The following is a 23624-nucleotide window of genomic DNA, read 5'->3' on the forward strand; positions in this document are numbered from 1 at the left end:
GATGAATTATTATTGCCTTTTATTATTTAATTTGAAACTTGGGGTTTTATAAATATCTAATTATAATATTGTTACTCGTTTTCTGTTTAAATTTTAAACCAACCGTTTCCAGTATTGTCCTCAGTCCTTATTCAACCTCATGCATCGATTAACATTTAAAAAATCCCGAAATGCCAATAAATTATTCCGATTTCAACATAAAAAAAGTATTCAATTATTCCTTTTACAAAACACTTTCCAAAAAATATTTCAATTATTTATATATTTTCAATTGAATTTTAAAATAACCCCATGGGTTTTTTAACAAAATAAAATACAAAACATTGAAAAAATAAACAAACAAATTCTCTCACTCACCTTTTCATATATGAATGATTTTAAAAAAAAAAATTCTCAGAGCTGAATTTGAATACCAAAATTCCCAGGCATATTTAAGGTCCTTCTCCTTGGTAATTTGTATAGGTTGATGTCGTCGTCGTTAACGTTATCGTTGGCGTTGTCACTGTCGTTGTCGTTCATGTATGTAGTTAGTTAGTTACTCAATCCTCGCGATGACACTTTTTCACCTCAACTCAATACGGCGCGAACCGACAATATATCCCTAAATTCGTTACTGGGTGTAATCCAATTAACATCGAATACACAGGAACCGGAAACAAAGCGTCGTCGCTCGCTCGAGTCGTCTCGTTGTGTCGTGTCGTTCGTCTCTTATGTTTTATAGCAGCCGTGTGTGCCGTCAAACCGACCGATAGTTGTCTGAGTCTGGTTGCAGCAAGGATAATTTTTTGGTTTATTGAATTTTCGAAGGTAACTCAGTAACGCTATTAAAACATTTGCACTTTATTTAGACTCAATTATCACACTTATTACTGTGGGGTTAAATTTTTCTTTTATTTTTTTTAATTTCACAATTTTAATTCAATAACAATTTCCCATCATCATCATCAGCAAAAGAAAATTGTAGGAAAATACAAAATAAAAGCACAAAGCGACGATAGTTGTGTAACTTTAAGGAGCACAGGACGAAAAAACATTAAACTTCCCCCGTAACAAATGCATAGAAGTTATAATGGCTTGTGGGCGGTAGCAGCTGCAGTGGCGGCTGGCGCGGCGACAACCATGACGACGACCGAGGAGGAGCACGAGGAGCAAATTGGTGGTCCGTTGACGACCATTCGTAGGAGTCTGCACCCTGTACTCATTAACAGCGTTCTTTATACCAGAGAACAATGTTCTTCAGGTGAATTGCAGGGGCCGGTTTGAGGGTCGAAGTACAGATATGGTTGGAGGAGCTGGGTTATGTTGTGTAAGAATTTTTTAGATTTTTGTTTTTATTTTTAAACAAAGTTTATCCTTTTTAGTTGTTGAGCGGGTTCAAATGAAAGGACATGGCCACAAAACAACACCGCAACTCGGTTTATCTACCAGAAACAAATGTGTATATCCTGCAATGAAAAAGATAAAATAAGAAAAAGTGCTTGATTCTCAAAGTGGTGGGATACAATCTGGACAACATATACATTTTATGGCCAAAAAAAAAATAAGTTAAAATTATTTATGAGTCTTTTTATTTTTTACTGAGTATTTTTGAAGGTCTACAAAGAACAGAACTTGCATTCAAAATCTGAAACTCTGTGTGCTTGAACTCTGCTTTCATGGACTTTAAAGAGCAATTATAATTAACGTGGACATTTTTGTTAACGTTTTCATAATAATAAAATTAGTTTTAAGGTTTAAAGAAAAAAATATATGCGTTGCACGAACTTACAAGGAATTTGGAATTTTGTTTAAAAAATTAAATTAATGAATTTATGAATATTAAATACACACATTTGTATGAATCTCTGGATGATATAAATCGCATAATTTGAATTAAGCCAAGTTTGTATTAAAAAGACTGAGTAATAAGCCTGTGTTGATATAAAGGAATTCAACAAGTAGTAAGTTTGCGAATGTTTAGTATCAATTTATTTTTAGTAGAGTCATATTGAAGCTATTCTTTATAAAGTCAGACATTTACCATTAAGCGATAACTGAAATAAATTGAATTGGTTTCTATGGGAAAATTGATAGATACTACAACTGATAAACCCCCCCCCCCCTTTTTACAATTCATTATTTTAATTCAGTTATGATTTTTTTGATTGAAGTCCTGGATCTCAGGAATGACTTGTGTTATGGGTTTAAAATTTGACAGATTCGTAAGAGATTCTTTTTAGACTTGTGGCTTTTAAGAATAAAAAAAAGCATAATATTATATTTAATATTATGCCCAACGGATTCAGACTCACAGATTTTGCTGCAGGGCAAAACGTCATGGTAGCTAGTACGCGTTTTGCACACCTCAACATAAACAAAGGAACTTGGAGTTCTGCAGATCAATCTACCGTCAACCAGATTGACCATATTGCGATTGACGCTAGACATGCTTCCAGCATCATGGATGTTCGAAGTTTTCCAGGGGCTTACATCGACTCGGACCCCTACCTCGTTGTAGATAAGGTAGCACTTCGGGTTTCCAGACCCAAGACTAAACAGGGAGGTGCTGGGAGAAGGTACAACGTCGAACGCCTACAATCGCAAGAGATCGCCAAATCCCTTTCCGACCGAGTTACAAGTAACCTCTCTCGAAGTTCTCTGCCGCCAACACAATGTATCGAAAACCAGTGCCAACATCGCCAAGATGCAATCAGAGAAGTCGCCTCTGATGTGCTGGGTTTCAAACAGCCACCAACAAGGAACCCCTGGTTTGATGTGGAATGTCGGTAGGCAAATGCAGCCAAACAACAGGCACGCAAAGCGGCGTTGCATAAAAGGACGAGAGCTGCTCATGAGCTCTATGAGCAGAAAAGTCGAGAGGAACGCCGACTTCTCAAAAGGAAAAAGAGAGAACATGAGAAGCGTGCGGTCGAAAATGTTGAGAGGTTCAAATGCAGAAATGAAGTTCGAATGTTTTATGAGTAGGTGAAACGAAATTCACAAGTACATAAACCTAGAACCGAAGGCTGCAGAAACGAAAGTGGAAACATCATAGCGGAACCGCAGTAAATGCAAAGGATATGGGAGGACCAATTCTGAAGACTGTATAACAGCGACGACGAACCGAATTCTGCTGTTAGGGAGGATGATGATCCATTCAACATAGACGACGAAAGCCAACAGTCCCGTCCTCCCGACTTAGACGAAGTAAATATTGCCATATCTAATCTGAAGTCTAATAAAGCAGCTGGAGCAGATGGCTTGAATGCAGAGCTCCTTAAAGCAGCTGGAGATAAGTTGGTTAGGAGCATGCACCAACTTATCTGTAAGATATGGTCGGAAGAAAGTATGCCCGATGAATGCAACCTTAGTATTGCTTTCCCGATTCTGAAAAAATTAGACCTTCTAAACTGCACCAACTATAGAGGAATCAGTCTACCTAACATCGCCTATAAAATCTGTTCTGTCATAATATGTGAACGTCTAAGACCCATCGTTAACAACTTGATAGGTCTTTTTCAAGATTTTAGACCATTAAAGTCCACAGTCGATCAAATATTTACATTACGGCCAGATCCTAGAAAAAACCCAAGAACACCAAATCGACACCCACCATCTTTTCATCGATTTAAAGGCCGCATATGACAGCATCTACAGGGAAGAGCTGTATAGAGCCATTTCTAGTTTTGGAATCCCTACTAAACTCGTCCGATTGTGCAGGATGACCATGGAGAATTCACGCTGCTCCATAAAGGTTGGAAACAACTCAACAGAACCTTTCGATGTCAAAAAATTTTTTTACACAAGGTGATGCGCTGTCATGTGATTTTTTTGATATCGTGCTTGAAAGAATAGTAGTGAGCTTACACGTCAACACTAGAGGCACTATCTTCCAAAAGTCTGTCTAGCTTATGCTGATGAAATTGACAAAATCGGAAGAACTCAGCGTGATGTCAATGGGGCTTTTTTGAGTATTGATGCATTTGCGGCAAAATGGGTTTAACTGTTAATGAGGGCAAAACATGCTGTCGTCAAGAAAAGACTTACAAAACCAACTTCTCTGTTAAAACATCACCATCGATAGACGTAACTTTGAGGTAGTCAAGGACTTCGTCTACAGAAAACAACACCAGCGCTGAGATCAAATAATTCTTGCTCACCGCTGTTTCTTTGGACTAAGAAAACAATTGAGCGGTAAAGTCCTCTCTTGAGGGACCAAAGTGTTGCTATATAAATCATCCTTTTCATCCCCATCCTGCGGTTCTTGAGTTGAGAAAACTAATTGATTAATCTTATAAGAGCGTCAGGACAGCTTAATCTGATTAGCTTAAAAATTATGACAAATAGAGTCTTCTTCATTGATATCAAGGACAACTACACACTCTTTTTTTTTAAGGTTATGATCAGCCAGGATAACTCCTGTTCCGAAAAAGCCCACACCTTTTGAACTCGCCGACTACCGGCCAGTAAGCATTTTACCTTGCATGTCCAAAGTTCTCGAAAAAATCCTTACTAAACAAATTATTGACCATTTTACGTCCAAAAGATTGCTGTCTCCATACCAATCTGGATTTAGAGCTAACCATTTCTGCTCTACAGCAATGGTAAAGATCTTAGAGGATATAAGACTTGAATACGATAAAGACAATATCTCAGTACTTTGCCTATTGGACTTCTCGAAGGCTTTTGACAAAGTTGATCATCGAGTTCTTTGTCAAAAACTTGAGCACTACTTTAGTTTTTCGAATTCAGCTGTTCGTCTCATTGGTAGTTCTTTGTGTAACAGAACTCAGCGTGTATGTGTTGGAAACAATTTTTCAGCACATACGTACTTGAAGATGGGCGTGCCACAAGGCTCTATTCTGGGGCCAATTTTGTTTTGTGCCTTTATCAACGATTTGCCTTCGGTTTGTGAGCACGTCTCTTTTCATCTATATGCAGATGATATACAAATTTATCTCTCACGTAGAATCGGTTTAATAGAGGATTTTGTCTTTCGCGTTAATGAAGATCTTGAGAGAATTTCTAACTGGGCTAAGGAAAATGGTCTAGTGCTCAATCCCAATAAAAGTCAAGCCCTACTAATTTCTAAGAAGACATACAACCATAGAGATCTACCTTCGATTACTTTGAATAGTGTCCATGTTAGTTTTGTAGATTCTGTGACCAGTCTTGGATTCAAAATCTCTAGGGATCTCTCTTGCAGAGACCATATAAATTATGTCATTGCACGTATTTACGGAACTTTAAGAAAACTATGGGTATCTAATTCTTTTACTCCTCAAGAAACAAAACTTCGTCTTATGAGAACTCTACTCGTACCAATCATTTCCTTTTCTGAAGTCGTGTATCCGAAACTGGATTCTTTATCTGAATACAAACTACGTGTGGCGCTTAATGACATGACTCGCTACGTTTATGGTATTCGCAGATATGACCATATCTCTGCTTTCAGCAAAAAAATTCTTAAGTGCACTATGGTCGAATACGTAAATTTCCGTATTTGTATCTTTCTCCACAGAATTATTCGCACAAGAACACCTGAGTACCTTTGTGAAAAAATTGAGTTCTGTACATCGTCAAGAACAAATAATCTAGTTATTCCAACTTTTAGATATCTAAATTCCTCACGGTTGTTCTTCGTTCACAGCATTCGCCTTTTTAACTCTTTGCCGGTTAGCATTAAGAGGATAACGGATGCAGTAAGTTTCAAGACCGAGGTTTTTAAACATTTTTCGAACAACTAGGATGTTAAGGGGAAAATAGGAAAGAAGAAGAGAGGAAAAGTCTTATATGTATTATTAAAAAAAAAAAAATATATATATATATTTTTAGTAGCCTAAGTATTATCTTATTGTATATAGAATCAAACAGCACTTTAATTGTTGAACCAAAGTACAAATACTATAAAAGACATTGTCTTAGTGTATTGTTTACAATAAAGAAATTGAATTGAATTGAAATTGATTCATTTTATAAGTAGGCACAAGAAGAAAATGTTGCGTTTAGTGTTGTTTTTTAAAACCACATTCTGTGTTTTGTATATTATTTGAAGAATCGAGAAAACTATCAAGACAATCTGTAATAACTCTTTTGAATAGTTTGAGAGAGGAGATATTGGTCGAAAATCTTTTATATTCTTGGCTTTATGTTTTTTGGGTAAATATAGGCATTATTTTGGAATGTTTCCATACAGTTGGAAAATATCCATGGTTTATGAAAATCTGTCGAATCCAGGAGACTTTTTGCTATTCAAATTGATTCTAAGAAAATTGAATGTTTGGGTAGTAGAGAGTAAAGAAACTTAGTTGCATGCTGTGTTTGATAATGTAAATATCGTTAAATGGTTTTTGTTAGTTACAGAAGTCAATTGTTCATTATTTAAACGTAAATTATAAGTCGCTGTTCGGTCTGCAGAACTGCATGTTGCTGAAGGCACTGGCTAGTTCCTGTATATCTGTCCCGAACACTTTCCTTCCTTTTTTTATCAATCTTCTTAAAAGCTTGCGGAGAAGGTCTAATTTTATTGAGACGTGTTTCGAAGTCTTGATCAAGGCTATGCTTCACTCTGTCCTTTATTATTTTAGAAAGTCATTGAATGTATTATTAAAGCTGTTGATACTCTTAGTTGCTCTTTTTGGGTGTCTATTTAAGCTTGGTTAGAGTTTTCCTAAAAAAATGCTTCGAATTATCAGAAGATTCTTAGTAAGATCAGAAATATATTTGAATTTAACATTTTTTGAATTTCGAATGGTTCTAATATTCAACACAAATCTTTAATTGCATCAATTTCCGAATTTGTAATATTTGTACTTATTGTGGATACTTTGTAGCTTGTGTTAAGTTGACTCTAAAGATTAGCCCAACTTAGTTGAAATTTGACAGTACCATATTCCGTTCCAAAATTAATTTGTTGCCTATTTTTCGCATAGGTACCAATTAGTTAAGATCTATTAAAAAGAAATCTTTTGGGGTCCTTAATGTTTTTTTTCTTGTATTTAAAAAAAGCTTATTTGAAACTGATTAAATGCAAACCATGCACCTTACTAAACTTTTCAATGTGTAGCTTTGACCTTAGACTTAATTACCTGCAACTCATCAAGTTGACTTACCAAAAGAATTTATAGACAAAGACAATAGTAGTTGCTATTTTAATTGAGCAAACATTTTCCAAAACTCAGATAGGTTTACCATCATCAGTGCAGGAATTCAACTAAACTTTATAACTTATTGCATTAACCATTATTCTTCTTTTCAATAGAATTGTCTGGAATTTCTCTAAAGTGCTATTTAATTTAATTTATTATAATCCCTTTGCAAATAAATTGTGTCCAACTCCAGAAGGGTGGTGAAGAACTGCTGCCACCACGCCGACGAAGGGCAGAACGACCTAAAATAATATTCTCTGACGTCACTTGTGCATGCTTAAACTCTTACAGTAACAACAAAATCTGCAAAATAGGAATCTGGGAGTAGATATTATTTAAATTTTTACTGTATCACTTTCCTGCAAAAATACATTATGTACATAGCTAATGTATAAAAGTGCATTGAAAATGTTGCTTTTAACGTTTATTTTTCGAATAATTATATTTCGTAAGTGTGCTGCTGCTGTTTTCCATTTGCATAAAGTTTATCCTAGCAGCGGCGGTGAGGTGCGGCGGCTGGAATGTTGTTGTCAACTTTTAGGAGAATTTAATTTTTATTTATAGCTCGACACTTTGGAACAAACAATATTGTTGCTTTTTCTAGGAAGCCTCTTGGGGCCTCAAAACTTGATGGTAGAAAAATTGTTGTTTTTGAATTTGAGTGTTGGCTCTTCATAAGCATACACAAACACATACCTTTTGTAAATATGAAGCTACAACCTACTTTTATGCGTTGTGGAAAAATGAAATAAAACACATAATTGGTTTCTGAAGTGAAATTTTGATGGGTTTTCTACCCTCTGGATGCATTTTATGAGTGATTTGGTCGTGTCTGCTGGTAGTTGGCTCTGACTCTGACTTTAGCTTTCTTATTTGCTTATATTCCTTTTTCATACTCACTGAACTTTCAAAGTCAATTTCATACTCTGCGAAACAAATTTGCCATAGTAAAATTTTCAACTAGGGATTTCCTTATTTGGCAGTTACTTCTTATATCTTTTTTAAATTCAGTTAACTTTAAAAATTACTTCTCAACAAGTTAGAGTTCTCATCTGAGTTTTTAAAACAAATGTTTTCAAGGCATCGTATTTCATAATTCGAAAGGAAATGATTCTAATAAATATTTTTGAGGATTGTGGAAATAGTCCTATAAAAAACGAAAAAGCAACAAGCAACTCTTAACACTCTTTTCGTCCTACAAGTTATTTAACCAACAACACTTTTTGAGAAGTTTCGTGGAATGAATTTAAATGAATTCATTAATGAGTCTGATATAAATTGAAAATTTTAAATTACAAAAACGATAATGTCAACTTTGTATCTGCATATTATGTATCTATGTATGTATTGTATGTATGTATTTACGCTTTTGTAAACTGTACAGTGTACGTATCTCTGAAAGTAGCATTTTATAACAATCGGTGCCTGCGGTTAGGTAATTTCTATATCCGATCCGATGTCACTTAATATTGACAAATTGATGATTTGATTGCCCTTTTTTTAAAATGTTTGTTGCTATGTTAACGCATATTTCACAGGAAGTGGGAAACCACAGTGTAAAATTGAAAAACTATTTGTTAATCAAGAAATGTTGAGGAAATTGCTGATTTATCGAAATTATTTTACGATTTAAATTGAATTTATATGTGAATGTATGTAAAAACTCTTGTAAGAGGAAACAGAGTTGGAATTTAATCAAGTGAATACTTTTGTTGTGTAATTTTATGTAAATAATGAAATCAATAGCGGAAATTGTCGATGAAATTTTGTGTACTCATTACAACGAGTTTTTAGTCAATTACGCTGCTGGTCGACAAGGTTGAGTTCCTGGCAATCAAATTGCACTTTTCAACTTCAAAATTACTACACGAGGTTAGGTTTTTGAGATATTACTTATTTAAACTTAAAAAAAAAAAAAACAAAAATGCAAGGATTTTTGTCGCTATATATAAATACAAATCCCAAATCTATTTACATAAATAAATATTTATAGTATTTCATAAAATGTTCGAAAAATCTCCATGAGTATTAAGATTTCGCGTGACTTAAAATAATCTAAAAGAAACGCTGAACCACTTGTGATAAAAAGGTTTTCAACAGAAAAAGTTAAAACAGATTGGAAGTAATGTTTGTTCTTGGAACGAGTCCATCACCTAAACATTTCTTTGCTCGTCGTTCCATCTTCTACTTCACTCCCCTTCGATGCATACGGGACCGTAGATCACATGAAGAACTTTTATTTCGAAACGACCCAAGGTGCTTTCATCCACTTTTGTCATAGTCCATGCTTCTGCACCGTATAGCAGGACGGGGATGATAAAGGTCTTATATATCGACACTTTGGTCTTTCGAGAGAGAGCTTTGCTACTTATTTGCTTTCTTATCCCAAAGAAACGGTGGTTAGCAAGAGCTATTCTGCCTTTGATCTCAGCGCTTATGTCGTTTTCTGCGTTTACAGTGGAGCCTACGTAGACAAAGTCCTTGACTACCTCAAAGTTACGTCTGTCGATGGTGACGTTTTGACCAAGACGTCGGTCTTATATGTCCTTTCTTTACATAGCATGTACTTTGTTTTGTCCTCATTTACCATTAAACCCATTTTTGCCGCCTCTGCCTTAATACTCACAAAATCCCCATTGACATCACGCTGAGTTCTTCCGGTTATGTCAATGTCATCAGCATATGCTAGGAATTGGACAGAATTTTGAAAGATAGTGCCTCTAGTGTTGACGTGTAAGCTCTGCACTATTTTTTCAAGCGCGATGTTAAGAAAATCGCATGACAGCGCATCATCTGTCTAAAACCTTTTTTGACATCGAAAGGTTCTGTAAAGTTGTAGCTTGAATTCTCCATGGTCATTGGTCATCCTGCACAAACTGAAGAATTTAATGCCAAACTAGACATGGCTCTATTCAGTTCGTCCCTGTTGATGCTTTCCTATGCAGCCTTGCAATCGATAAAAAGATGATGGATGTCGATTTGGTGTTCTTGGGTTTTTTCTAGGATCTGGCCGTAATGTGAATATTTGATGGACTGTGGACTTTCCTGGTCTAAAACCTTGATAAACACCTATCAGGTTGTAAACGATGGGCTTTAGACGTTCACATATTACGGCAGAGAAGATTTTATAGGCGATGTTAAGTAGACTGATTCCTTTAGAGTTGGTGCAGTTTAGAGGGTCTCCTTTTTTCAGGATCGGGCAAACAATTCATCGGAAATGCTTTTTTCCGATCTTACAGATAAGTTGTGTGCATGCTCCTCACCAACTTATCTATAGCTGCTTTAAGGAGCTCGGCATTCAAGCCATCTGCTCAAGCGGCTTTATTGGACTTTATTATGACAATCTTTACTTGGTCTAAGTCGGGAGGACGGGATTGTTGGCTTTCGTCGTCTATGTTGAATGGATCATCATCCTGCCTAACAGCGGAATTTGGTTCGTCATCGCCGTTATACAGTCTGCAGAAGTGGTCCTTTCATATTCTCAGTGTTGACTGCGGTTCCAATATGATGTTTCCACTTTCGTCTCTGCAGTCTTCGGTTCTAGGTATATGGACTTGTGAATTCCGTTTCATCTACTTACAAAACCTCTTAACATACTTATAGAGCTCATAAGCAGCTCTCGTCCTTTTATGTAATGCCGCGTGCCTATTGTTTGGCTGCAGTTGCCTGCTGACATTCCTCATCAAACCAAGGGTTCTTGTTCGTGGTTGTTTGAAATCTACCACGTCAGAGGCGGCTTCTCTGATTGCATCTAGCCAATGTTGTCTTAACGGCAGAGAACTTCGATAGAGGTTACATGTAACTCGGTCGGAGAAGGATTTGGCGATCTCTTGCAATTGTAGCCGTTCGACGTTGTACCTTTTCCCAGCATCTCCCTGTTTTGCCTTGGGTCTGGAAACCCGAAGTGCTACCTTATCTACAACAAGGTAGTGGTCCGAGTCGATGTTAGCCCCTCGGAAACTTCGGACATCAATGATGCTGGAAGCGTGTCTAGCGTCGTTCGCATTATGGGCAATCTGGTTTCCAAGTTTCTTTGTTTATGTTGAGGTGTGCAAAACGCGTACTAGCTACCATGACGTTTTGCCCTGCAGCAAAATCTGTGAGCCTAAATCCGTTGGTCATAACATTAAATATAAAAAGAGGCTGGGATGCGACCCACACTGATAACTTTCCATCCCGTCTGTCGATTTGCCTTGCTTAAAAGTTTGTCTATATGTACTCGTATCAATTTTTTCCAAATTTGCGTACTATTTTTTGTAGATTTTATTTTTTATAAAAAAACGGACTGTTGGATTTTTGTATAAAAATTACTGAATATCGAAAACAATATTTTCTGTGAAATAAAATAAGTTTGAAGCAAATATTTTTAAGTTTTGAAAAGCTATTTGAGCCGAAAGTAAATTTTTACCAAGTTTTAGTATTGTTATTTTTTAAAGTTTTAATTTTTTGTACAAAAACTGTCAATTCGATTTTTCTCAAAATATGTCTTAATGTTGAAAACAATATTTCATATAAGTAAAAATTAATAAGGAGCTAGTATCTTAAATTTTTGAAAAGATATTTGAGTGGAAAATCATTTTTTACCAACTTTTGTTATTTTTTTTTCGGTTTTTAATTGTTTGTAATAAAACTGTGAAAAATTTTATCAGATTTCAAAAACATTATTCTTCTTGCACAAAATTGTTTTGGAGATGAAACCATATTTTAATCGTAAAATTTTGGAGGTGACAAATTTTTTTTCAGTTTTTTGATTTATAAAAAAATTGTTAGATGGATTTTTTTCAAAATATATACTTCTTTGATATCACGTTTCAATATATTATATAAAATTTAATTCAAGTCTCTAGCGTTTTTGGTTCGTAAGATATTTAGGGTTAACCAAATTTTTCACTTTTTTTTCAAACTGCTATGGTAAAAAAAAACACCCACGCAATTTTATGGAGAGCTTTTCTTTTCTGCCTTATTATCTGTATAACAAAACTTATTTGAAATCGATATCGTTTCTGGTTCTTGAGCTATGGACGACGAAAAAATCGTCGCGAACGTACGGACGTACGGACAAACTTACACACGCACGCACATACATCTTTCTAAAAATCTTTTATTTCGACTCTAGGGACCTTGAAACGTGTAGAAATGTCAAAATTTTCAATTTGACAAATCGGACCCATTACAATAACTTCCTATGGGAAGTTAACAAGTCGCCTTACCTATGGGTTACTCTTGTATTTGAAGTCTTGGAATTTGAAAATAAAAGCTAACAATTGTTGAATGTTTAAGAAATTGCTATGGAAAAGGACATCAAAAGGATGTTATTGAAAGCAAGGAGTTGTCTTTGCCTAATAAAGAGAAGATATAGCTATTCTGGCTATTGTGACTAAATTTGGTACCAAATTTAGATAGTTGGGCATTAAACCACCAACAAGGTTACGTAAAGTGCGAACTGAAGAAAATATCACAGGTGTATCGGCTACTGTTAATGATGACCATTAAAAATCTATCCGTCGCCGTATGCTGCAATTGGGTCTCTGTTATTCAACAGCGTGGAAAATTTTGAGGAAGGATTTTGGGTGTGATGCCTTTCAAAATACAGCTGTTTCAAGAATTGAAGCCGAACGACCTACTGCAACTTAAAATTTTTGGTGAATCTAGTCTTGAAAAGTTGGCGGAAGATAAACTTTTTTACCGAAAAATTGTGTTTAGCGACGAAGTATTCAATGGGTACTTAAATTCGCAGAATTGTCGATTTTATTGTGAAGCTAGAAAAAGTCACGGTTTGGTGCGTCAGTAATATGAACTAAACTACGACGGACAAAAATATTCGTTACTGGTGAAAAGAGAACCCCTTTCAAGAGAAACATTTGCCAAAATTGGACAAGAGCAGCTGCGTCATCGAGTTTGTGAGGAATAAGGTCGATTGACGACAATAAGACGTATTAATCCTTCAAGCCATCTTCCAGAGTCAATTTGGAACACGTTAGCAGATTATTTTAAGACCACCTTTGAAGATATTTCTTCTGCAAGCACCTCTTCCCATACTTCTGTTAACACACAAGGATACAGTCATCTTCGCTTTCTGAGGCCTTTATACGTAACAATATTTAAAAAAAACGCGTCTCTGAAATGATCCGGAATCTTTGTAAATATTCAAACCTTTAAGAATAAAAAAAGTTCTAATAAATTAGTTACGAGCTATCGTTCTAATCTAGAATAATTATTTCCTTTTTGTTTGGATGCATTCGAGAAACACTGTCAAGTCGATTGTATCTTTATAAACTTTAGCAAAGCATTTGACAAATTAAGTCATAAAAGAAAGATGACATTGAACTTAACCACCGTTTCGATATTTGGATTCCATCCTATTTAAAGATATATGTAATATCGCCATGTTTAGGACTAACCTTCCCTGTCAATTTAACGTCAACTCTGGTGTACATCAAGGGAGTCACCTTGGTCCGTTGCTGTTTAGTTTATTTATTGACGATTTGTCTTCGTTTTAAAATAATTCCTTATCGTTTATTTAGGCAGAAGATGTTAAATTCCTCACGTTTGAATTAAGAATCTAGTCTTTCTGATCATGGTGCTTAACTAGACTTGATTTCGTAAAAAGTTTTTAAAAAGCGTTCCGTGATCGGTATATTATTAAAATTCTGTATGTTTGTTTTGTCAGGCCAGTTCTTGAATAAGCTTGCGTTGTATAGACACCATATTGATGGAATCAAAGGTATTTTACGTAGATTTTGTTGTCTTTGTTTTTTTCCCCTGGCTGGACATTTATTTAATGAGATTAATAATTCAAAATGTTTGAAACTAAACCGCGAGACTTGGAAACTCTAATTCTACAACATTTTGTGACATTTCATCAGTAATGTAAAGGAATGTCTACGAACATTTTTTGTAATGTTTAAATCAATTTGTAGATAATTATAATCGTCATCTGAATGACCTCATTGTCCTTCTTTTTTCCAAGACTGCTATATTAGTTTTCCTAACTGAGGTAGAGATGGTGCTATGGCTATTTTCTATTACTTTGACGCTCCCTATGTTTTGATGTTATCTTCAACCCCTCTAAATTTTTCTATTTATGTCCAAATATGAGTACTTTTTAGGGAGGGTTCAGGACTTATAAATATCTGAACCAAAATTTAGCTTTTTCGAAGTGAATAAATTTCTTTCGCTAGAAAGAGTAGAATAGATAATAAACTTAGGTAGTAGTTTTTCCAACGTTGAAGAATGACTCTTCAGATCAATATATAAACATGTGTCATGATCTTTTAGGTTTTAAGCTACAATGCGAGTGCGAAAGAAAATTAGACCCCTACAATTATTTACGCTTTTCAGTAGTCATTATATTCTCTGGCAGCGTTGAATTGACGTAAAACTGCACATAAAATTGTTTAATGAAGGTCTTAGGTCTTTTACACACACGGCAGTTTTATCTGTAAGTTTAAAATCCATAAGATCACGAAAACTTCTGAGAAGAAGGTAAAGACACTGTTGTTCTAGTCGTTAATACGGGGCAAAAGTAGCGTAGCTTTAAATCAGCCGTGCAGGAAACATCTACCTCCGAAAAGTTATAAAGCTTCTGTTCCTTTTGTTTCTGTACCAAAGCGGCTAACTACGCCTTCACTTTCTTATCAGAAGTCTTCGAGATTGTGAGGCATTGACATGGACCTTATCTATTACGTAATATAAACAAAAAACGGACTTAACATGGTAAATCACAATACTTCTTTGGCCAATTTTGATCACAACTTCAAGTACCATTACGGTCAAAAAGAACTACGAACAGTGACCCCAAAATTTTTGAAACTTCAAAAGAAATTCCTGAATAAATTAAACCACAAATTGAAAAATTTTTGACTAAAAGTTAACGCAGGCCGTAATAGGTTAAAGTGTCCATCAAGGGTTTATGTCCAATCGATTTTCAAGTGTAATCTTGAAAGTTGCATGGATACTGCTTCTTTCAAGTGTAATTCTTGTCATAAACCATCCAAACTCGGCATACAAATTGTTGGTCCCTTTCATCCATGACCTTACTCGCAAAAGAGAATGGCTGGGAATTATATAAGTCACTCGGCCCTGGAACTTTACGATCGCAGCCGCCACCCCAAATTCATATAACTACCGCAGGCTTTTGGATCCTCTTATGAGGAGCCCGGAGCAATTTATATTCAAAAATTAAGAATTCATTTTTCAATACCTGCGCATATGCATTTATATAGTAAATGTACAGAATTTCAATTTAATCCCAAAAACAAAAGCATTGTTGTAAATTAAATGCAGAGAACAATGTGTTTTCACATTTCCAGCAGTTTCCGTTTAATCTCTTATTGCCATTAGCCACGTCGTTTTTTAAGCTTATAATTTCATCATCAACGACAACAAAAAAGTAAAACAGACTATTTATTACACTCAATTTATCACTAAAATACGAACCCAAATGTTCACAATTTCGCGGGTCTGTTATCTTAGAGCCCCGCATGCTCCATAAACGCAATCCCATTGACTAAAGTATCCCGGTACCGTGTACCAGAATCCTCCTGCTGATCAACTTGCCGTCATAATAAATCGAAAAATAAATATTAATGACACACACACTTTGCTATAATCTACTACTTTTTTTTTCGTTTTTTTTTTTTAAGTCCTTATACTCAACAACGATAAATGTTTATTCGAGTATTATGACTTGATGTTTTTCAAACACAAAAACATGAGAAAAAATTAAATTTTAAAAACAAATTTCCCATTAAGTGGAATTTATTGCTTTTCATTGAGATAAAATTTAAAATAAAAAACAATATTTACTCGCAGTAGTATCCAAAGAGGGTTTGAGGAGTTTTCACTTAAGTGGAACGGTGTATGGCGTCTTTTTTTTTCTTCTTTCTATACACACAACAAAAATTTAGAAAGAAAACAAAACAACAATCACTTTCTTTATCTTAAAAATACACTTCAACCACCAACAGAAAATAAGTATATTCCTGGCGACTTATACATTTTTCTGCTAACGCCCGCCACTTCAAATGGTCAAGAAATGTTTTCCCCCAAATTGAATGGGCGTGCAAAGTATGTCTTCGTTGAAAGTGAATTGAAAGAAAATATTTAAATTTATCACGTCATTTGTCAGGCTTATAAACAAATCATCAAGGAAAACAAAAAAAAAAACACACCAAACACAAGAAATAGAACAAATCAAATGTTAAAGTTGACACTGTGGCGTATGAGTAACTTTTTATTGAGGAGAAAATAAAAGTTTTTCTTTGTTATTTCAAAAATAAATCAATTCTTGTTGTTGTTGGTATTTTTGATTATTATTATTATTTAAAACAAATATACCTTAAATATTATTTTCATACACGATATAGAGACCACAGAGAGATCGTTGTGTGATGTGTAGTGTAGACATGTTGGCGACGAAACGTTTTTAAGACTTTTGTGATATTAACATACTCGTCGTATTATGGAAGAATCCATGGTCATATTCATTGGTTTATTTATAGGTTAGTTTTTTGTTGGGCGAATGCCAAATATTTTTTATTTGTTTTTATAAATATTAACATTTAAGTTAGAAAACTTGTTTAAAGCAATTTAATTGCGATCAATTAGCAGATGCAACCATGCATGTTCACATATTCGACAGAGCGAAGAAGAACATAGGTTAATTTTTCCAGATGATTAAATGGAAAATGTAGTTGGTTTAAGGATGATTAGTTTTAGTCATTATTAATGTATTGGGCAACTTATATAAATTCTGGCTTTTGAAAATCGAATAACATACAAACATAAGTAGTTCACTTCTTCAAGTTTGTTTGATTTGTTTTTTTATTTGAAACCAAAAAAAAATGAGATTTAAGCTAAACACGGTTTATATGTTTATGGAAGTTAAAACGTTGGAGTTCAAACTCTTCAAAAAAAAAAAAAAACAATATATAAAGTGTCCCATAAGTGATGTCCAAACTGAATAAGTTGAGAAGTCAGTTCAAAACCTAACAGAATTTAATAACTTGTCTTTATAGCTTCGTAGCAGTTTTAGGGTAAAAGCTTAAAAGATCGTTAATTAAGAACTGCTGTTATGCAAAGTCTGTAAAGAAGAGCACCAAAACCCATCCGAATTTATGAAATTCAGAATCTTAGTGCCTAACCGGCTTCGGAACATCGTGCTGCTTTTTGTACGATGCTGAGGAAGACTTGTCAATGTTCTGGGTTCTTCCCAAAACATCAGTTTTAGATTTTGGAACCAACTTTATCTTAATCATTAGAAGAATCTTTAGAGTAACACAGTACTTTATATCTTCTAATAAAAGAATACATACCTGTCACTAACAAAAGGAGAATGATCAACGGGGCACTAGCCACTCTCGACGCAATGCTTATCCAAGGTTCTCTTAGACAGCAAACTAGAAAACAATCTGTAGGCCTAAACCTTGTCCGTCGTACACTTAGAAGAAGGTGACAAAGCTAAGTTCCCTTCATGACCTTGGCAGAAAACCAGAAGATATTCGATATTTGTCTCTCAGTTACAAACTATGACAGTGAGCTCCTTAGAAGAAAGTTACCACGGATTAAACTGTTAGGAGCAAATTAGATAATGAATATAAACGGTTGGCCAAATAGAAGAAGTGGATGAAACGGTATTTTGAAACCCAAAGTTTGAAATTTACTTAAGGTACTTACTGTGATCGCGAATTCTTTCGTTAATGTACACCAGATTGGTACTCGAAATCATAGACACACCATTAAGGGGTTGAATATTGTAAGTCGGTTATTTTTAGAAAAGGTGACCGTCACCAACCAAAAACTATAGACGCATTGCTGTGAAAAATGTTGTCACAAATTCTATACGTATGACTTACAAATTAAGAAGAACAAACTAAGTTGATAAGTTTTTACCAAGCTGGTTTCCTTGCAAATATTTTAACTACTTTTAACTATTTATCAAATCATTGTTTTAGTTACTTTGTCCATGCGATTTATCAACACAAAAAAAGTCTACATGATATTTCTTTTAATTTGTAATCTGCTTTTGATATGGTCAACAGGATGCCCTTAATATACAAGCATTCAGTAATCAGTTCATCAACCTAATTCAAAAAGTTCTACTAAAAAAGATGATTGAAGACACTAGTGCAGATCTTCATAATGGTCCAAAAAAATTAAGAAACTTTAATGCCCGAACCGGAGTTCATGAAGGTTGTGTCTTAAGTCCTTTGCTTTTCTCCCTGTTTATAAATGATGTCAAAAACCACATCACAGGGGGAGTAAGGATTGGTGATGAGATTGTGAAAATTCTCCTTTACGCAGAAGATTTAGTTAACTTGTCTGATAACCTACTTATACGTAGCTACAAAATTTTACAATATTGTAATACGTGGGACCTACAAATTGACAGCTCAAAATCAAAAATTATGGTTTTCAGATCGCCTAACAGGTGATAGTCGTAACTAAACCCTCTGGGACGATGATATTGAAGTAGTTGACAAATTAAAATACCTTGGTTATTTATTAACGTATAACTAAAACGTATATGCACATATTAAAAAAAACATAAAAGTAGTTATAAACAGCTTGTGGTCTAATTTTTCAATAATAAGCTTCAAAATTTAAAGCGTTATGGAACAACTTGAAAGTGTTCAGAGGAATTTTTGAAAAGAATTTATTGACAGCAAGTAACATACGTAGTTAAGCTATCCACGTGGAAACGAACCTTCCCATAATATTTTTGAAAAATCTGAAAGAAAGTGCAGATTGCATAACCAAGGATATGTGTCCGCCTGATACAAATCTCCAAATACATGTCCTCGAGATCATTTTTGACAAAAGTTACAGCCCTATAAAAAACTAATACCATCTATCGGTGACACACAGTTTCACAATCTCAGTACGAATTGATAATCCGGAAGAATTAAAAAAGTCGTTTTACGACTGCATAGTCTGCACAGTCCTTAGTAAGGCCTTTAATAAATTTTGCCATAAAACATTAACTTCCAAACTTAAATCTTAAGGCCTTAACGATAAATTTGTCAGTTGGGTTTCGTCGTACTTTTAAAATAGATCATACAGAGTAGTTTTAAAGAATGAGCGGTCATCAAATTTTAATACCAACTCTGGCGTACCACAAGGTAGCCACTTAGGAGCTTTATTGTTTATTTTTTACTATAACGACTTACCTTCTATAATAAAACACTCCTCTGTTTTAATTTACGCTAATGACATTAAAATTTTTAAACGTTTCAAATCACTTGACGACTGTTTACTCCCACAATGGTGTTTTATTAATAATCTTTTACTAAACATAGACAAATGTAAATCAATGTGTTTTACATGTTTTAATGTTTTGACTTTCAATTATCAATTAGACTCTTGTTATTTGACTAAACTCCCTAATTTCTTAAACCTAGGTATTATTTTTGACTCAAAATTAACTTTTACAAATAATTATGACTTTATTATTGAAGAAGAGGCTGGGAAGCGACTCACACTGATAACCTCCCATCCCGTCTGTCGATTTGTCTTGCTTAAATTTTTTACCAAATTAGCGCTCTATTTTTTGAAGATTTTATTTTTTATGAAAAAACGGACTGTTGGATTTTATATCAAAATTACTGAATATCGAAAGCAATATTTTCTCTGAAATAAAATAAGTTTGAAGCCAATATTTTTAATTTTTGAAAAGCTATTTGAGGCGAAAGTAAATTTTTACCAAGTTTTAGTATTGTTTTTTTAGAGTTTTAATTTTTGTAAACAAAACTATCAATTCGATTTTTTTTAAATTTATCGAATGTTGAAAACAATATTTCCTATATGATAAAATTAGGTTGAAGCCAATATTTCAAATTTTTGAAAAGATATTTGAGTCAAAAATCAATTTTTACAAACTTTTATTGATTTTTTTCAGGTTTTTATTTTTTGTAAAAAAAACTGTCAATTCGATTTTTCTCATCATTTTTCAGAATGTTGAAAACAATATTTCTTATAAGATAAAATAAGTTTGAGGCCTAAATTTCAAGTTTTTGAAAAGATAATTGAATCGATATGCAAGTTTTACTAACTTTGAATAATGTTTTTTTAAGATTTTTATTTTTTATAAAAAAACTGTCAATTCGATTTTTCTCAAAATTTTATCAGATGTCGAAAACATCATTCTTCGTTGTACAAAATTGTTTTGGAGATGAAATCATATTTTAGTCGAAAATTTTGAAAGTAACAAATTTTTTTTTCAGTTTTTTTGATTTATAAAAAAAAACCGTTTTCAAAAAATATACTTTTTTAATATCACGGAACAATATATTATAATAAATTTAATTCAATTCTCTAGTGTTTTTGGTTCGTAAGATATTTAGGGTTAACCAAAATTTTCACCTTTTTTCAAACTGCTATGGTAAAAGCAATTTTCTTGAGAGCCCTTTCTGCATCTTTTCTGCCTTATTATCTGTATAACAAAATTTATTTAAAATCGATATCTCTTCTGGTTCTTGAGATATGGACGACGAAAAAACGTCGCGAACGTACGAGCGTACATACACAAGCACGCACAGACATCTTTCTAAAAATCTTTTATTTCGACTCTAGGGACATTGAAACGTCGAGAAATGTCAAAATTTTTAATTTGACAAATCGGACCCATTTTAATTACTTCCTATGGAAAGTTAAAAATAATCAGAAACATTGTTTTTAACCATGTTAAAAGGAAAAGCATATCTTTTAAGAACAAACTTAGCTTTACCTAGCAAGAAGTATTGAACATGTTTGTAAATTTTTAAAAACTCCTGACAAACGTCCATACTGAAGTAATTTCATATCTACATATCAACATAAATCAAGTCAATCTTTTGGTATCTGAAGATGGAATCACTTACAAAGTTTCATAGCTTAAATTTTGTTAAAGCCCTCGTCTAGATGGTGTACCTTCTTACACTTCAAAAAAATTCTTGTCCTACTTATTTATCCTATTCTCTTCATATTCTTTACGATGATTTTTAGACTTTAGAAAAGTTCTTACATAACACAAATCCATAAAAAGGGTACACAAAAATAAATACAAAACTTTCGTCCTATTGCGAAACATTCCTTTATTTCTAAGCTGTTGGAGTTCATTATTTCTAAAGTCCTATAGTTTCTTTGTAAACCTATAATTTGCGGCAATCAACATGGCTTTGTTCAAAAAATAAGTCAACAGTTTCTTTATTAACTTCTTTTTGTCTAGAATGATTTTATATATGAAAAAAAAAGTTCACTGGTTCTTTACAGACTTCAGAAATGCCTTTGATAAATTGTGCCATAAGACACTATCTATCAAACCGGAGTTCCTATGAGTTATCAATACATTTATTATGTGCGTTTCTTCTTACTTTTATAACAGACCAAATAGCTTCAAATTTAGAAACTTACGGTCATTAAAATTTTGCACCAACTCTGGCGTACCACAAGGTACCCGTCTAGGACCAAAACTATTTATGTTACGTATAAGCGATTTACCTTCGATAATGAAACACTAGTCTGTTTTAATTTTCACTGTCACTCAAGAACAACTTAGAATATTGCTGCTGTAGCCCTGAATTTTGGTGAAGTTCTAGATTTTCTAGTTCCTCGTCTATCATATCACATTATATTTTAGATAAGGAATAAAGTCTTAAAGCTTTAAGAGTTTATTTAATGCTAAAACGTAAATTGATCGATCACCGCAGCATCCTCGTTTCTTCGCTGATTGGGAACTTCAAATGCACTAAAATAATTTTTTAAACCATAATTTTAGTTCAAATGATTAGACTCATTTCTACCTCTGAGGTTAAAAGTTACTATAACGCCAACTATAACTATGATAGCTTAATATTCGAAAGCTCTATTTTCCTTGGGTCTTCTTTCAATTTTAGTAGCGAGTCCATGACTTGTCGTCAAAAGAAAAGTAAATCTTATATTTCCTATTTTTGAGGTAAAGTATATAATTTTGTATTACATGAGCACTTTATGAACTTACATTGTCAGCCTTTAGTTTAGATCTAGATATCCTTCAATAACGTTTTCTCATCCCTCAGTCAGACCATCAATAATTGTATATCACTATAGTATTCAAATTTCATTATTTACATAATAGCTACTATTGAATTTTCAGATGACAAAAAGTCTAAATTCTACCCCCGCAAAAAAAAGGAATGCTAATTCTCAAGGTTGAGAACTGTACCTATCTCTGTGTATAAATATCTTCCGGAATAGTGAAGGAGAAAAGGAAGAAGAAAAGTAGATAAATCAAATTTAATTTGCTTCCTTTTCAATACAAAAAAAATAAAATAAAAGAAATTACCCAATTGAAGCTATTTACTTGCAAAACAATTCCAATCACGTCAGACATTTTTCATAAAACTCTCATTATCACCACGAAAATGAAGACGACCATTCTTCTCTGGCCTCTTACTCATTTTTTGTTCGTCTTTTTGTCAGGATATTCCTACGTGACTGAGATGATGTAGACTTTCAAATTGCAATGCAAATGAGAACAAAATATTTAAACACGCACACACAGATATGCATAACCAAATTGAAAGGACACCTCTTTCGGGACTAGAGAAGAGCCAGAGAGTGAATAGCAAACAATGTCTCAATTTTAATGCACTTCCCTTAGTGCATGGTAATGTGCCACTGGACTACTTAGAAGGACATTAAGTCCAGAAGGCATATCAGGAAAGGATTGTGTTGTATAAGGATCTCGAGAAGTATAAAGTTATTTCACAGCTAAACAGGAAAAAAAGGACGATGATGATGATATGGTGCAAAAAGGACACACACCTTCTATAGGATATGTCTCGTCCATTGGCTATTTGTCTGGAGAAGGACAACAAAAGAAAAAAACAGTGAACACGACGATGATGACGTTAGCTTTTGTATTTGTCATGGATGTCCCTTTGCAAGGATACACAATCTGATGCAACTCTATACATAGTTGCAAAACACAGAAAACAAAACAAAACAAAAAGAAAAAAAGAAATAAAAAACAGAGAATATCATGCATGGCTAAAACGACGCTGAAAGCAATTAACTCGAGCTTATTGTCGTTGCATAAATTATACATTAATGAATAGCAATGAAGACGGAGACGCATGAAATGTCCTGGTAACACGCCCAAGGGGACATCACTTTATAAAGTGACGACTCCCCTGAAGGCCATAAAACAAAAACCAAACAAAACGTCCCATTTGTCCTTGCTACATTTACTTATACCATAACCTATGTACCTATATAAACCTATAAACCTAGAAAGTTTAAGATAGTATAATACTCGTCCTCTTATATATGTATACAATTTTCTAACAGCTAGAGAAAAACTATCATCAATTGGAATTAATATCCTTATACTAGTACCATTGAAGGATTTATGGGTTCATGATGAAAATGAAGATACAAATGGGAAAACTTTATTTGGAAGCGAGACAAAGATCCTACCAATGAAATATTTTTCTTCTTTTTTATTTTCTTAAGTTTTATAGTATAAATTTTCTTCTT

At 33.9% G+C, this 23624-nt stretch overlaps 1 long non-coding RNA gene across 1 annotated transcript in view; it reads right to left on the reverse strand.

Annotated features, from left to right (window-relative positions):
- Positions 1–357: 357 nt before the first annotated feature.
- LOC129952776 (uncharacterized) overlaps positions 358–23624 on the reverse strand; it is a 69203-nt gene continuing 45936 nt past the window's right edge. The window contains exon 2 of the long non-coding RNA XR_008782378.1: positions 358–1445. This is a non-coding gene — a long non-coding RNA (uncharacterized LOC129952776). The remainder of the gene's footprint in view (positions 1446–23624) is intronic.

This window comes from Eupeodes corollae, chromosome 3 (assembly GCF_945859685.1).
Source record: "Eupeodes corollae chromosome 3, idEupCoro1.1, whole genome shotgun sequence".
In the NCBI taxonomy this organism is placed as follows: domain Eukaryota; kingdom Metazoa; phylum Arthropoda; class Insecta; order Diptera; family Syrphidae; genus Eupeodes; species Eupeodes corollae.